The 15,017-nt window shown below is 40.1% G+C and overlaps 2 non-coding genes across 2 annotated transcripts; both read left to right on the top strand.

The window, feature by feature from the left end:
* The first annotated feature begins 240 nt into the window (after positions 1 to 240).
* On the top strand, positions 241 to 347 carry LOC112760494 (small nucleolar RNA R71). Its single transcript, XR_003180931.1, has one exon. It is a non-coding gene; the product is annotated as a small nucleolar RNA R71 (small nucleolar RNA).
* Positions 348 to 5,774: 5,427 nt separating this feature from the next.
* Positions 5,775 to 5,882, top strand: LOC112761495 (small nucleolar RNA R71). The gene has a single exon (XR_003181889.1). It is a non-coding gene; the product is annotated as a small nucleolar RNA R71 (small nucleolar RNA).
* Positions 5,883 to 15,017: the final 9,135 nt, after the last annotated feature.

The raw sequence follows: 15,017 nt of genomic DNA, 5'->3' as shown, positions 1-15,017 counted from the left end.
TAGGTAATGAGCTTGTTTTGGGCCAGCAGAGCATCTATATTGTTTAGCTCTATTACTCCTCTTGTGTTCCCTCTTTCGGAAGCATAGAAGTAGTCGTTCTCTGCTACTGTTTCAATGACATCTATGGCCTCCTCAGTGGTCTTCTTCTTGTTCAAAGATCCTCCGGATGAATGGTCTACGGCCTTCTTTGACTCATAAGAGAGCCCTTCATAGAAAATGTGCAGCTGCACCAATTCATTGAACATATCGGGTGGGCACCTCCTTGTTAGGTCTTTAAACCTCTCCCATGCTTCATATAGAGTCTCACCATCTTGTTGCCTGAAAGTTTGGACCTCATCTCTCAGCCTATTGATTCGTTGAGGAGGGTAAAATCTTGCTAAGAATTTGTTCACCACATCTTTCCAAGTTGTCAAGCTCTCCCTTGGGAAAGACTCCAGCCACTTGGCTGCCTTATCCTTGAGTGAGAATGGAAATAAGAGCAGTCTATAGGCGTCAGGATGAATACCATTAGACTTCACTGTGTCACATATTCTCAGGAAGGTGGTTAGATGTTGATTGGGGTCTTCTTGGACACTTCCTCTGAACGAACAGTTGTTCTGAACAAGGGTGATGAGCTGTAGTTTTAGTTCAAAATTGTTGGCATGGATGGTTGGCTTTTGAATGCTACTTCCACAGTTTTCTGGGTTTGAATTGATGTAAGAGCCTAAAACTCTTCTATCCTCCCCAGCATGATTTGCTCGTCCTCTTCCGCCATGGTTGTGAGCTTCTTCTTCACGATGGTTTTCCATGTTTTCTTCCATGTTTGGTTCAAAGTATTCCTCAAAGTGTTCCTCCTCTTCTTCAGCACCAACTACACATTTTTCTCGTGCCTCCCACCTTAGTCTAAGGAAGGTTCTCTTAGATTCAGAATCAAAGGAAGTTGAAGCCCCGCTTCTTCTCCCTGTCATACAACCAACAAGTACAAGCAAAGAGAATAGGTGCAGAAAGTATATCTGTCAGAATTACTGTTAGTGTGAGTGATGCAATATATCAAACAGTTAGTGGGTTAGTGAGGTGAATGGTAAATAACAAAGAAAAAGTGGGAGGAAGGGAAGAAATTAACTAAAACAGGAAGTAAATGACTCAAACAGAAAATTAAATCAAACAAAAATAAAATGCTCAATCTAGTTATCCTCCAATCTAATCATTGTTGATGCACAATCAATCCCCGGCAACGGCGCCATAAACTTGATGCACGGAAAACTTGTCTCATAACAAATCTCCCTTCGGCAAGTGTACCGAATTTGTCGTCAAGTAAAAACTCACAATAGAGTGAGGTCGAATCCCACAGGGATTGATTGATCAAGCAACTTTAATTAGAGGAATGTTCTATTTGAGCGAATTAGAATTTGAGTTGAGAAGTGCAGAAAATAAAATGGCGGGAAAGTAAATGGCAGAAAAAGTAAATGCTAGAATTAAAGAACTGAAAGTAAATGACTGAAAGTAAATTGCAGAATTGTAAATGGGAATGGGGGAATTTCTCATAAGAGTAAATAACTAAAATTAAAGAGAATGGGTAAGATCAGAAATGGGGAGTTCATTGGGCTTAGGAGATGTTGCATTCTCCGGATCAATTTCATTTTCATCTCTTCCTCAATCAATGCACTCATTGATCTCCTTGGCAATCTTAAGTGATTGAATTACAATTTCTTGTAATTCAATCTCTCAAATCTTGATTAATAGCCAATTCCTTGGTCAATTGCTCATGAGAAGAGATGAAGTATGGTCACTGATTATACCACATGCATTTCCCAAATCAAGTGTTGAGAGGATTATAGTCACATATCCATCCAAACCCAATTTGGTCCAGCATGAGAAAGCATTTCTAGCTTGATCTCTTCATTCCTCTTTCAAGGTTCAGAAAAGATCCAAGTATGAATAGCTTCTTTTCCAAGATAACTACCCAATTGGATGAAGATCGAAAGCTTTCAAGTAAAATCAAGAGAAAAGATAGAAGAAGAATAATGAAAACTAGTATTGATCCATCAAATTACAACAGAGCTCCCTAACCCAATGAAAGGGGTTTAGTTGTTCATAGCTCTGGAAAATGAAAACAAAGATGGAGAATACATAATGAAACTAGAAGTGCAGAGAATACAGAGAATAATTCTATGCCCAGAGGCTCCCTATAATTTCCAACTCTCTCAAATAATTCAAAGCTACTCCTATATATACTACTCTTCTACTCTTCTAGTTGTTTCTTCAAGTCTTGGGTCTGGGCCTTTGGATCTTGAGTTCGAAGCAGTTATCTTCTTCATTGGACTTGGCTTTACTTGCAGAGAGAAAGTGTGAAGTGGACAGAGACTTTAGCTCAGGACGTTAGTGGTGTTAACGTTCAGTGAAAATATGGGTTCGAGAACGTTAGTGACATTCAACTTTTTCACTAACGTTCCTTACCCAAGTAAGAGCCACGTTAACCTCAACGTTAGTGGCACAAACGTTGCCACTAACGTTGCCTCTTTGTCCTTCGCGCACGTTATTTGGACTCAACTTTCCCAATAACGTTGAGAGGCCTCCCCCTTCCCAACGTTATAGTCCACGTTAACTTAGTTAACGTGGCTCTTTTAATGTAGGCTTGCCAACCTTCGAGAACGTTAGTGACACTTAACATTGTCACTAATGTTCCAATGTGCCCCTTAGCTCCCATGTTAGAGTCCACGTTAACTAGGTTAACGTGGCTTCTAACGTGGCTTATGCTAGCCATCTCCAACGTTAGTGACAAAGTTAAGTGTCACTAACGTTGGTTCAACATTCCCTTATCCACGTTAGCTTCCACGTTAACTAAGTTAACGTGGGAGTTAACGTGGCTCATGGTGGCATGTGTGGGCTCCTTCCAACGTTAGTGACAATGTTGGGTGTCACTAACGTTGGTGTCACCTCCCTTCCTCACGTTAGCTTCCACGTTAACTAGGTTAACGTGGGAGTTAACGTGGCCTAGTGTGACTTGACCAACGTTAGTGATAATGTTGGATGTCACTAACGTTGGCTTCCCCCCTTTCTTCTTAACGTTAGAGGCTACGTTAACTAAGTTAACGTAGACTCTAACGTGGCCACTCATGATCTTGGTCCAACGTTAGTGATAATGTTAAGTGTCACTAACGTTGGCTCCATTTCTTTACTTCCACGTTAGAGTTCACGTTAACTTAGTTAACGTGACTCTTAACGTGGGCAATGATGGCTTCGAGAGCATTATTGGCAATCACTTTTCTCATTAACTTTGCAAGTTACTCCCATTCCACGTTAGTGTTAATGTTAGTGTAACTAACGTAGCCACTAATGTGGTTCTTCTTTGCTTCTTTTGTCCTGAAATCAAGCAATAAAGTGCATCAAAGTTCTAGTCCAAGTCATGGGAAATGCAACATCCAATTTGTCCTTAAATTCATGCAAAATCCTCATGAAATCATGTAAAGTGCACAATGTATACTTGAATCAAGATGTAGGTGAATATCTACCCAAAACTAGCTTATTTCCTAAGGAAATGCCTGAAACTACCCTAAAAATAGTAAAGAAAAGGTCAGTGAAACTGGCCAAAATGCCCTGGCATCAGGATTCAATCTTCTTTGGGATTGACGGACAGGTCTTGCTCCCTCTTCTAAAAATATTCTGTGCTCACATACTTGAGGGTTGATGCCTACTATGTCTGCCAAACTCCACCCAATCGCCTTCTTGTGCCTACTCAGTACATCAAGTAACTGCTCTTCTTGTTGAGAAGTAAGTTCCCTTGCAATGATAACCGGAAACTTCTGCTCATCTTCAAGATAAGCATATTTGAGATGTGGAGGGAGGGGTTTCAACTCTAACTTCTGATCATGGGCAGGCTCTGGATTATCTGGAGCTTGTGAAAATGGCGAAGTGCCCTCATTGTCAGTTAAGAGGGTCCCCACACTTGGACCTTGTCCAGTGTTCCTCTCTTCAATCTCTTCCTTGTGAACTTCAGCTACAGTTTCATCTATGACATCACACTGGAAGATAGAATGATCTTCTGGAGGGTTGTTTATGACTCCATTCAGATTGAAGATTACTATGCGGCCATCTATTTCAAATGAGTATGCTCCTGAAAAAGCATCCAATTTGAATTTTGATGTCTTCAGGAATGGTCTTCCAAATAGGATTGATGATGGCTTATCTGAGTTATTATGGGGCATCTCCAAGATATAAAAATCAGTGGGAAATGTAAGCCCTTTAATGTTCACTAAAACATCTTCAGCAACTCCAGCCACTGTAATAATGCTTTTATCTGCTAACACAAAACGAGCTGCCGACCTTTTTAAGGGAGGGAGCCTCAAAATATCATATATAGACAAAGGTATTATACTAACACAGGCTCCTAAATCACACATGCAATCATAAATTACTACTCCACCAATAGTATAACTAACTATACAAGGACTTGGGTCACTACACTTCTCAGGTAATCCTCCCATTAAAGCAGATATGGAACTATCTAAAGGAATAGTTTCTAATTCATTAATTTTGTCTTTATGTATACATAAATCTTTTAGAAACTTTGCATATTTAGGTACCTGTTGAATAACATCAAAAAGAGGAACGGTTACCTCAACTTTTTTGAATATTTCTACCATCTTGGGATCGGGTTCCAGTTGCTTCCTGGGCTTCCTTGCAAGTTGTAAAAAGGGAATGGGAGTAGTGTTTTCTGCAATGTCTGCGCCTTTTGGTGCTTCATCTTGTGGTTGCACTTCTTCTTCTTCAGCTATGTCCTGTATGTCCTCTTCTTCTTCGACATCTTCTATTTCTACTACCTCTTCAGCTGAGGCGTGTTCTGGTGAGCTTGGCTCCTCCTGATTCCTCTCCTGCAGTATGGTTCCGGACCTCAGGGTGATGGCATTAATGCCTCCCTTTGGATTGGGTAATGGTTGAGAGGGGATTCCAGTGGAGCTTGAAGGTTGGTTACTGGAATTTTGCATTGATCCAATCTGTGAAACAAGAGCTTGCAAAGTAGAGGTCAGACCATTTAGACTGGCATTAATGTTATTCATAATGTTATTTTCCATGGTCTGTTGTCTCCGCTCAAAAGATTGTAGTAACTCTTCATTAGGAGATAAAGAAGAATGAGTAAATTGAGAGGTCTGCTGTTGGGTATTCTGTGGTCCTTGGGATTGCCTCAAGTGAGGTGCTCTGTAAGGTTGGTTCTGCTGCCTGTTGTTGTTATTATTCCACCTCTGATTTTCCTGATTATCTCTGCCTCCTCTATTATTGTTGTTCCTCCAATTCTGGTTAGAATTGTCCTGCCATCCATGGTTATTATTTCCACCTTGATTGTACCCTTGGTTGGGGCGATCATAGAAGTTATGAGTGGAGTCCACCATGTTGTCTTCTTATTGGAGTTGTGGGCATTCATCAGTATAATGGCTATAATCAGTACGAATTCCGCAAACTCTCTGTGGGACTAACTATTGGCTTTGCTGTGCTGGAGAAGGTTGATCTTGCTGAACTTGTTGTTGATTCAATTACATCTGCTTCAGCAAGTTGGTCATCTCACAGATACTCTGAGTTAGAGCAGCAGTCTCTCTGCTAGAGGATACTTCTGCAACGGCTTTTGAACGGCCTTGCTTCTGTCTGTGGTTCCTAGTGGATTCAGCTAAGTCGCTGATCAATTGCCATGCCTCATCAGTGGTCTTTTACTTCTTCATAGACCCATTGCTAGCACTTTCCAATGTGGTTTTATCTTGGGGCCTCAGGCCCTGTGTGACATAACTGAGTAACACTATCTTGTCAATCATGTGGTGGGGGCATGCTTCCAGAAGATTATTGAAGCGCTCCCAATATTCAAAGAGAGTCTCGTTGTCATCTTGAACAATAGTGGAAATATCTTTCCTTAGTTTATCAGTAACTTCAGATGGAAAGAATTTCTCCAAAAACTTTTTCTGAGCGTATCCCAGTTGGATACATTTGCTAGGGGTTGAGTGTAGTACCACTCTTTTGCTTTTTCCTCAAGAAAAAATGGGAAAGCTTTCAGCAGAATTGAAGTTTCATCTGTACCATCTCGCCTGACAGTAGAACAGGCTGCTTGGAAATCTCGCAGGTGCTTGATAGGCTCTTGAGCAGGTAAGCCATGAAACTTGGGCATCAAATTGAGCAGTGCGGTCTTTAATTCCAAATCTGTAGCCACCGCTGGGTGATGCGCTTGAAACGGTTGCATTGTAAAATCATGGGCTCCTTCCTCCTGGATGGTAACTCTCCTAGCTGCCATGTCGTCTGCACGTGAATCAACCGAATCAGTAGAACGGGAGCTGGTTTCTTCCTCAAGTTCACTTTCAGATCCGCCCTCAGAGCGGGCTAACCGACACCGAGCTCGCCTTATTTGTGAAATAGTCCGTTCAATTTCAGGATCGAATATTAGCAAGCACGGATCAGGAAGTGAACGCGTCATTGGACGAAAGAAACAGGCAGCTCATAGTAGCAAAATAAAATAAAATGCAAATAAATAAATTCTAATCAATAACTTTAGCACTCTATTGCAACTCCCCGGCAACGGCGCCAAAAATTGATGCGGGCAGAAATTAGCGAATTAAAAATTATTAAAATATATACGTTGCAAGTATAGTTCTTAATTCGCCAAAAATCCGCCTATCAACTTAGAAAGGTGTCACAGAAAATTGAATTTAAAATACTGGGAGTATGAATCCCAGGTCGTCTCCCAACGAGTTGCAGAAAAGTGTGCTATTTTATTAATCAGAGGTTTTCAAAAAGGGTTGAATTGAGCAAATAGGAAATTTATTTGGTGAATTTGAATAGTGTAAATAAAGGCCTTGACTGGGAATTGATTAGTTGGAATTCCTATTATTGTTGGAATGCTCTCAGGATTAATTGACAATTGAAGGTTGTCCTGTTTAGTTATCCTTCGCTAGGTGAAGGAAAGTCAAACAAGTTGGAATGCCACGTCCGTTCACAAGTTGCATTCCACTTAATTAAAAGGGATTGGTGTCAGTGATTAGGAGGCAATCCAACCATAAACCCAATTACAATTTTTCTTTCAAGCCTTCTAAGTCAAGGGTTCCTTTCAATCAATTCCCCATCAAGTTAGGGAACTACTCGCTCATTGTGAATGTAGAATTCATAGCATATAAAAAGGAATTAAAGGAAGACATTGGAAATAAAAATCGAAATAGTCAATTAAAAATAAAGGTGATCCTTGTATTAAATAATCCTAAAAATATTCCAATGGTAAAATTAACAAAGCAAAGAACATGGAAGAGTGAAGCCAAGTAAAGAAAACAAACTAGAATGATGAAGTCTTGATGAGGTAATAACTCTTCTCAGTGTTCCAATGCCAAAAAGGTAAGTGAAAATTAAATCCTAAGAACTATGAACGTGTAGAGAGAAAACCTAGAGGAGGAGTAAAACTAGATCTAAAAACTAAAACTGTGTAGAATGAATGTTGTCTTTGGTTTCTGCATGTTCTTTGGCTCTAGTCTGCTGTTCCGGGCCGAAAACTGGGTCAAAATAGGGCCCGAAATCGCCCCCAGCGAATCTGCAAATTATGCAGATCACGCACGTCACGCGATCGCGTCGCTCATGCGGACGCGTCATCCGCGTTTTTGCTTTGCCACGCGGACGCGTCGTCCATGCGGCCGCGTCACTCGTGCTATTCCATGTCGCGCGGTCGCGTCATCCATGCGGCCGCGTCGCTTCAAATTGCTCTCTTCCACGCGGTCGCGTCATCCATGCGGCCGCGTCGCTTCTCGCTGGTCATCTCCTCAATTTCTTGTGTTTCTTCCATTTTTGCAGGCTTCCCTTCCAATCTCCAACTCATTCATGGCCTATAAAGCCTGAAACACTTAACACACAGATCACGGCATCGAATGAAATAAGGGAGAAATAAAATACATAATTAAAAGTCTCTAGGAAGCAAGTTTTCAACCATAAAACATCTTTAGGAAGGAAATATAAATGCATGCTTATTTAATGAATAAGTGGGCAAAGATCATGATAAAACCACACAATTAAACACAATATAAACCATGAAATAGTGGTTTATCAGTTACTTCGCGCTCAGGGGTGCGCACGCGCCATGTACGCGTGCGCGCCGATGCTGTCCGTGGCCCACTAAAGTGAAATTGCCCCCAGCGATTTCTGAAGCACTTTGGGCCCAATCCAACTCATTTCTGATGCTATTGAACCCAAGGATTGAAGGGGGAATGAACCAAGTAGTCATTGTTTAGTTTTTCATCATGTTTTAGGTAGAATTCTAGAGAGAGAGAGGCTCTCTCCTCTCTCTAGAATTTAGGGTAGTTTAGGTCTAATTTTCTTAAATCCAATTTTCAATTCTTCTTTTGATTTTAATTCTCATTATATTTTAGTGTTCTATTGTCTTAATCTTCTTAGTTTTCTTGTTAATTTTCCTTTTATGCTCTCTCTTATGTTCATGGATGCTCATGTAGGATTTAGATCTCTTTTAATGAAATTTAATGTTTGATGTTCTTTTAATTGTTGATTTGAGTCGTGATTTACTTTTCTTGCAATTAGTAGTTGGTAGATTTATTATTCTTGCACTTTTACCATACTTTCCTTTAGTACCCACCAAGTGTTTGACAAAATGCTTGGTTGGGCTTTAGAATAGATTTTGAGCATTCTTGGCTTGGAAAGAGTAATTAGGCAATCTTGAGTCATAAAAACCCAACTCATGTTGGTGATCTAGAGTTGTTAGCTAATATTGTTTCCATTGACGCTAATCTTTTGCTAATTTAATTAGTAAGTTGATTAGGACTTTCGGATTGAGATTAGCTAGTCTTGTTAGACTTTCTCTCATGGAAGATAACCTAAATCTTCTTCCAATGTTGGAGATGACGTAATAAGATAAATTCTTGTTTATATTTGTGACATGATTAATTAGTCTTGTTTGACATTCTCCCTATGTGAAGATGACATGATACCTTCTTCCGTTTGTTGGAGTTGACTAAATAAGATGAATTAATCAATGTATGACTAGGATAGAAAGCCTATGATCTCAATTCTTGCCATGAATGTCTCTCTTTATTACTTGCTTTCTTTAGTATACTTGCATGATTTACTCTTCTTGTCATTTAAATTCTTATCCATTTACTTCCTTGCCCCTTTATCAATAAAAAAAACCCCCTTACATCCTTCATAGCCAATAATCATACACTTCATTGCAACTCCTCGTGAGACGACCCGGAGTTCAAATACTTCGGTTAATTTTCATTTGGGGTTTGTTAATTGTGACAAAACCAAAATTTAATTTGATTTGAGGATTGACTATTGGTTTGGACTATACTAACAACGGAATTATTATGTGGAATTCCGAACCGGTATAAATCCTTGTATCAGACGCCTATAGTACTCATACACACAAAAAATAGTCAAATATATATGCATAGATATTCAAAAAGTCTAAACCGAGCTTCATACTCGGGAAAAGTCACAATAACCAAACCATACAATCAGCAACAACTTAAACAAAAGCCGAAAACTCCAGCAATATCCAAAAACATCAAAAATAAAAAAACCACAAAACATTAACAAACTAACAATTTTCATTCTATCTTATCGCCAATGCTAGAACTATCACTTGGCTTGTCAGCCTCATCATCAATCAGCTCTCCATTCACAATAATCTTCGTAGCATCAAGCTTACCAACCTCAACCTCGGGAAACAGAACCCGGACCTGAGAAGTAGCTCGCTCAAAACCTTGAGCAAAAGCCTCATAGACATCATTCTCTAATTCTTTCACTCGCGCCGCCAACCAACCATTATCAGATTTCAAAACCGTATTATTTTCGGCAACAGAAAAATGAAGGCGTTTCTCCTCAGCCAGCTCGGTCTCTTTCCCCTTCAGAGATGAGGAAAGCTCAACAATCATTTTCTCCTTCTCCTGAACGGCAGCTGACAGCTTAGCAATATCAGCAGAATCCTTTACCTTGGACTCGATAGCAAGCTCTTCAGCCCTCCCGATCGCAACAATCCGAGCCCCAATAAACTGCCATAAAAAACGTCAATCAACCAAAAATGGAGAATACAGCAAACACGAACAAACAAATAAAGTTACCTGAAGGAAAGGACTGATCCTAGCCCGACCAACTTCCCCAATCATCTTCGTATCATCAGGAAAATGGCACATCTCGTTAGCAAGGGTGGCAAAGGGAAAGAACCTTGACCACAGAGACCTCATACAATCATCCTCACGATAGACATGAAGCCTTTTCTAAGACTCATATACAGCCTCCACAATTGGTAAAATAGGAGAATTCTCCTATTTGCTTTCAACCACCTCGGCACAACCCTTTCCCCTTTTTCTTTTTGGACGGGGATTAACCTCGGCCTGCCCCACAGCACCACCACCCTTCTCTGGCTAAAAAAGGACTTTAGCCCAGCAGTGGTGATAGTGGGGGTCTTCTCAGCTGCAAACAAGATAAACAAAACATCAGAAACAACATTAAAAGCACCAAAGCCCTACATCAAAACTAATTACCTAAATAGTCCAACACTGCCTCCTTATCCGATTCCCACTTTAATAACTCGGCCACCGATAAAAGCCCACTAGTTTCCAACATTTCTAACAAAAAACTCCAGAATAATATCATCATCAAGCACCCTATCATCCACATCAAGCACTTGAACAGGCTCCGGAGACCAAGAAATAGGGAACCTCTCCTCTAAACATTGGTTCAGGTAAAACGGAAACTCCTCCTCCACACTTCTAATTTTAACAAACATAGTCTTAAATTCCTTATAGGAAGACTTATACAAAGAGAAGACAGAACGACGAGGATGACTACTAAGATTCACCCACAATCCCCGCCTGACACCCTTGGCCTGAAAAAGAGAAAAGAAAACCCTAAGCGAAGGAGGACGCTCTAGAATATCCATCAAAATCTCAAAAGCCCGGACAAAACCCCATGAATTTGGATGCAACTGGGTAGGGGCACAATTCAATCAGAATAAGACACCACATTGAAAATCAGAAAACGGAAGCCGAACACCCAAGTCAGTCAACACATGTATAAAGATAAAAATAGGCCCAACCATCAATCTTCTCACACACACGGTCACTTTCAGCAAAAGGTAACACTTCTATCCTTATCCCGGAGCCATCCCTGACCCACACATCTGACCCTAACAGTTTCACAGACTCAGAATCTTGAAAACATGACATACAACATTTCACTTGATCACTGACCCAACTACAAGGATCACTTTCTAAAATCGCAACCTTACCCTTTTCCATTACCATAAGACAACAAAAACAGAGAAGAAAGGAAGAAGACCAGAAAACATCAAAACCTACCTTTTTCACTCAATTTCTCTGAACCCAGAAAAATGCAAAGTGCAAAACCAAAATTGGGGGCTCACTTAGGACAAACCAGGTAAGAAGTAAATGGGGGAAGTGAAACGTTTTTCCCTTTGATAACCGCTCCCATCCTATCCATCCATTTATTACATCTGAATCTAACGACTCAGATAACTCCGAAAATGGAGCCACGACGTCACGTTAATCATTTCCCCTAACGCGGGAAATGAAGCGATAATTAAATATTGCATATTTTCATTTCCAAGAAAACCAAGGCAAGCTTAGGGGAACAGGGAAACACCTCCAATAGCATATTCTTGGCCGAGGTATACAAAATTTTTTTTAAAGCTCGCCTTTGTTTTCTTACAACAAAGTAAGCTTGGGGGCTATGATATGTAACAAATACCTTGGCCAGCACAGCAACTGAACACCTCAGAACAAAACAAAATCAAATATCAAAGAAACCCATTAAATCCGGACGAGCTGTGAAAAAGCTCAGAGCGTAACGGACATTTTGAGAAGTTATCATTTGGGATAACCTCGGAACACACGGAGAACCCCGAGATACACTATAACCGAACATACTAAAGATGCCTATATAAACACATATCCAACCTCGGAGTAAAACAGGTCACAGAGTTCACTCTAAGTTATTTTCTCTTATTCTCTTATAAACTTGCTTTCTTACTTGAGCGTCGGAGTGCTTTTTTCAGGTGCTCCCGCCGCGGTGTTCTAACTCAGCCGACGTATAACTCTTCCACCTGAGCACAGTTGCAGGCAGAAGGATTTGCTATAACTCGGCAGCATACGGACGGAACACTTTCTATATTATTATGATGAGGACAATGGTCTGATGCATCTAGTTCTGATGAAGTCCAAACCAGGAGCAAAGAAGCACTTTTTGCTCCTGAAATGACCCAACAACATGCCATCCAAGATGGAGAATTCAGCCTTGAGAATTTGTTACAAAATAATGGTAAAAATATACCCACTAGCGGACTTGTTAGTGTGAAATCCAGTAAGATGGAGGAATTATGGAGTGTGACATGGGCGGCGGCAAATTTCAGCATAGCAGAGCTTCCTAGAGAAGATGAAATTGGTAGCAGCAGCAAAGAAGAAGAATCAGCACAGAAGGGGAGGAATTATGATGTCGCTGAGAAACTGAGAGTGTTAACTAGACTCCAAAAATGGCGATGGACCTCGGACAAAATAGCATCACCGCCGGCGAAGATCCAGGCAAATGCGAGAAAGCATGCTAAGAGGCTGCAACTGGATGGAAAACGGCGAGGAGGCAAGTCACATATTGGAAAATGGAGTTCTCTCATCGTATCGTCGGGTCCCTCATCAAAATCACTGTGTTGCCGGAACACCATGATAAACCCATATTTTATGATATATTTTGTGCTCAAATTAAGTGATTTATTCAATCCTTCACTCACTTATTCATGAAAATTGCATGGTTTTACTTTCCCTTCCTTATTATGTGATGTATGTGAAAAAAACATGTTTCCTATGCTTTAAAAATAATTATTTTAATTACCCTTTATTTCCATTCGATGCCTGATGCGCATAAACTTGTTATGCTACGATTTAGGAAATTGCACGATCGGCAAAATTCCTTCCGGCAAGTGCACCGGTTATCGTCAAGTAAAAACTCACAATAGAGTGAGGTCGAATCCCACAAGGATTGGTTGAGTGAGCAATTCGGATTAGAAGTTTGTTCTAGTTGAGCGGAATCAAGATTTAGATGAGAATTGCGGAATGTAAAATTGCATGAATTAAAGAGCGAGAAGCTAAATTGCTGAAATTAAAAGGGATGGGGTGATTGCATGAATTTAATTGTAGAATGTAAAGAGAAAGTGGTAGATCAGAAATGGGGAATTCATTGGGTGTTAGGAGATATTGAGATCTCCGAATCAAAACATTTTTATTCCTTCCTCAACCAATGCATTCATTGAATTTTACTTGGCAATCTTATATGATTGGATCCCAATCCCTTGGCTCACCAATTCTCTCTAAAAACGAACAAATTCCCAATCCCTTGGTTTAAATGTTCATAAGAAGAGATGATGCTCGATCACTGATTATACCACACAGTTTCATGAACCACAATTTGGTAGGATTACATGTCACAATATCCATCCAAACCCCAATCCAATTCACTGTGAGAAAGCTTCTCTAGCATGAATCCTCCATTCCTTTCCCAAGGTTCCGAAGGATTCCAATTATGGGTAGTTTCTTTCCCAAGACAACTACCCAATGGAATTAGATCGAGAAGCTTTCTAACAAAATTCAAGAGAAAAGATTGAAGAAGAAGATAAAACTATTATTGATTCATTGAATTACAATAGAGCTCCCTAACCCAATGAAAGGGGTTTAGTGAGTCATAGCTCTGAATTCAATTACAAAACTAAAAGAAAATGATCCAAAGTTCTCTCTATGTCTAAACTTCCCCCTCAGGGGCTGGATTCCCCCTCAATCCCCCTTTTCCAATGCAGGAACTAAGGCCTTTAAATAGGCTCCCTAAATTACAAAATGAAAATGAAATTCAAAGCAAATTACAATCAAATGAAAATAAACTATTCTAGATGATTCTTGTGGCCTTGATTTGGTGTTGTTGATGGGCCTTGCTTGCTTGAAGGGTAGAGTGACATAATTGATCCAAAAAGGATAATGATCCATTAAACTACACTCAAACGTTGCACCCCCCTTTCTTGAGTCGTCACTTTGTTCTCTTGTCAACCTTGCCAATTTGATGCCAAATATAGACTATTATATCTCGTTGGAAAGCTATGGATGTCAGCTTTCTAACGCAACTGGAAGCACCTCAATTGGATTTCTACAACTCGAGTTATACTCCATGGAAGGTGAAGAGGTCAGCTGGCCTGATTGCATGTTGGTACTATGCTCTTCTATGCACATTACGGGGCTGTTTTCTCCCTCAATTTTTAGTATCCACCATGCATGCCATATATGATTGGAAAGCTCTAGATGTCTTCTTTCCAATGCATTTTGAATCACCTCATTTGGAGTTTTGTAGCTCAAGTTATTTATGTTTGAAGAAGGCATGGTCAAGCTGTTCCATATAACACGTTTAAGCTCCAGTTTAAGCTTAAACTGGAGCTTAAACGCTGGCACTCCCTGGAGGCACAAGCTCGAGCACGTTTAAGCTTCAGTTTAAGGTTAAACTGAAGCTTAAACGTGGAAATGAGAAAGCAACCCTGGAGGAGAAAAATAGTCGAACACGTTTAAGCTCCAGTTTAAGGTTAAACTGGAGCTTAAACGTGGAATGCTCCTGGTGCCTTTCTTACTTCTGGTGTTTAACCTCCAGTTTAAGGTTAAACTGGAGGTTAAACGTGGAAATGCTCCCCTGGTGAGATTCTCACTTCTGGCGTTTAACCTCCAGTTTAAGGTTAAACTGGAGGTTAAACTTCAATTCCAGCATTATATGGCTTGGTAGTTTAAGTTCCAGTTTAAGCTTAAACTGGAACTTAAACTCCACATGTGATATTCAAGCTTCCTTTATTGATTTTGTTGCTTCCTTGCCTAGCCTCTTCTTCCCTGAAATCATCCAAACAATTGCATCAAAGTCTTGCAAAATTTCATGAGAAATCTTCCATTCATAGCATTCAAGTAATATAACTAAAAACTCATGGAATTTGCATCAAAATCTTCATGTTGAATGATTTAAGACAAGCATGACTATTT

This window comes from Arachis hypogaea, chromosome 16 (assembly GCF_003086295.3).
Source record: "Arachis hypogaea cultivar Tifrunner chromosome 16, arahy.Tifrunner.gnm2.J5K5, whole genome shotgun sequence".
NCBI lineage: Eukaryota > Viridiplantae > Streptophyta > Magnoliopsida > Fabales > Fabaceae > Arachis > Arachis hypogaea.
The sequence above is the reverse complement of the archived record's forward strand: the minus strand, read 5'-3'. Positions and strand labels throughout refer to the sequence as shown.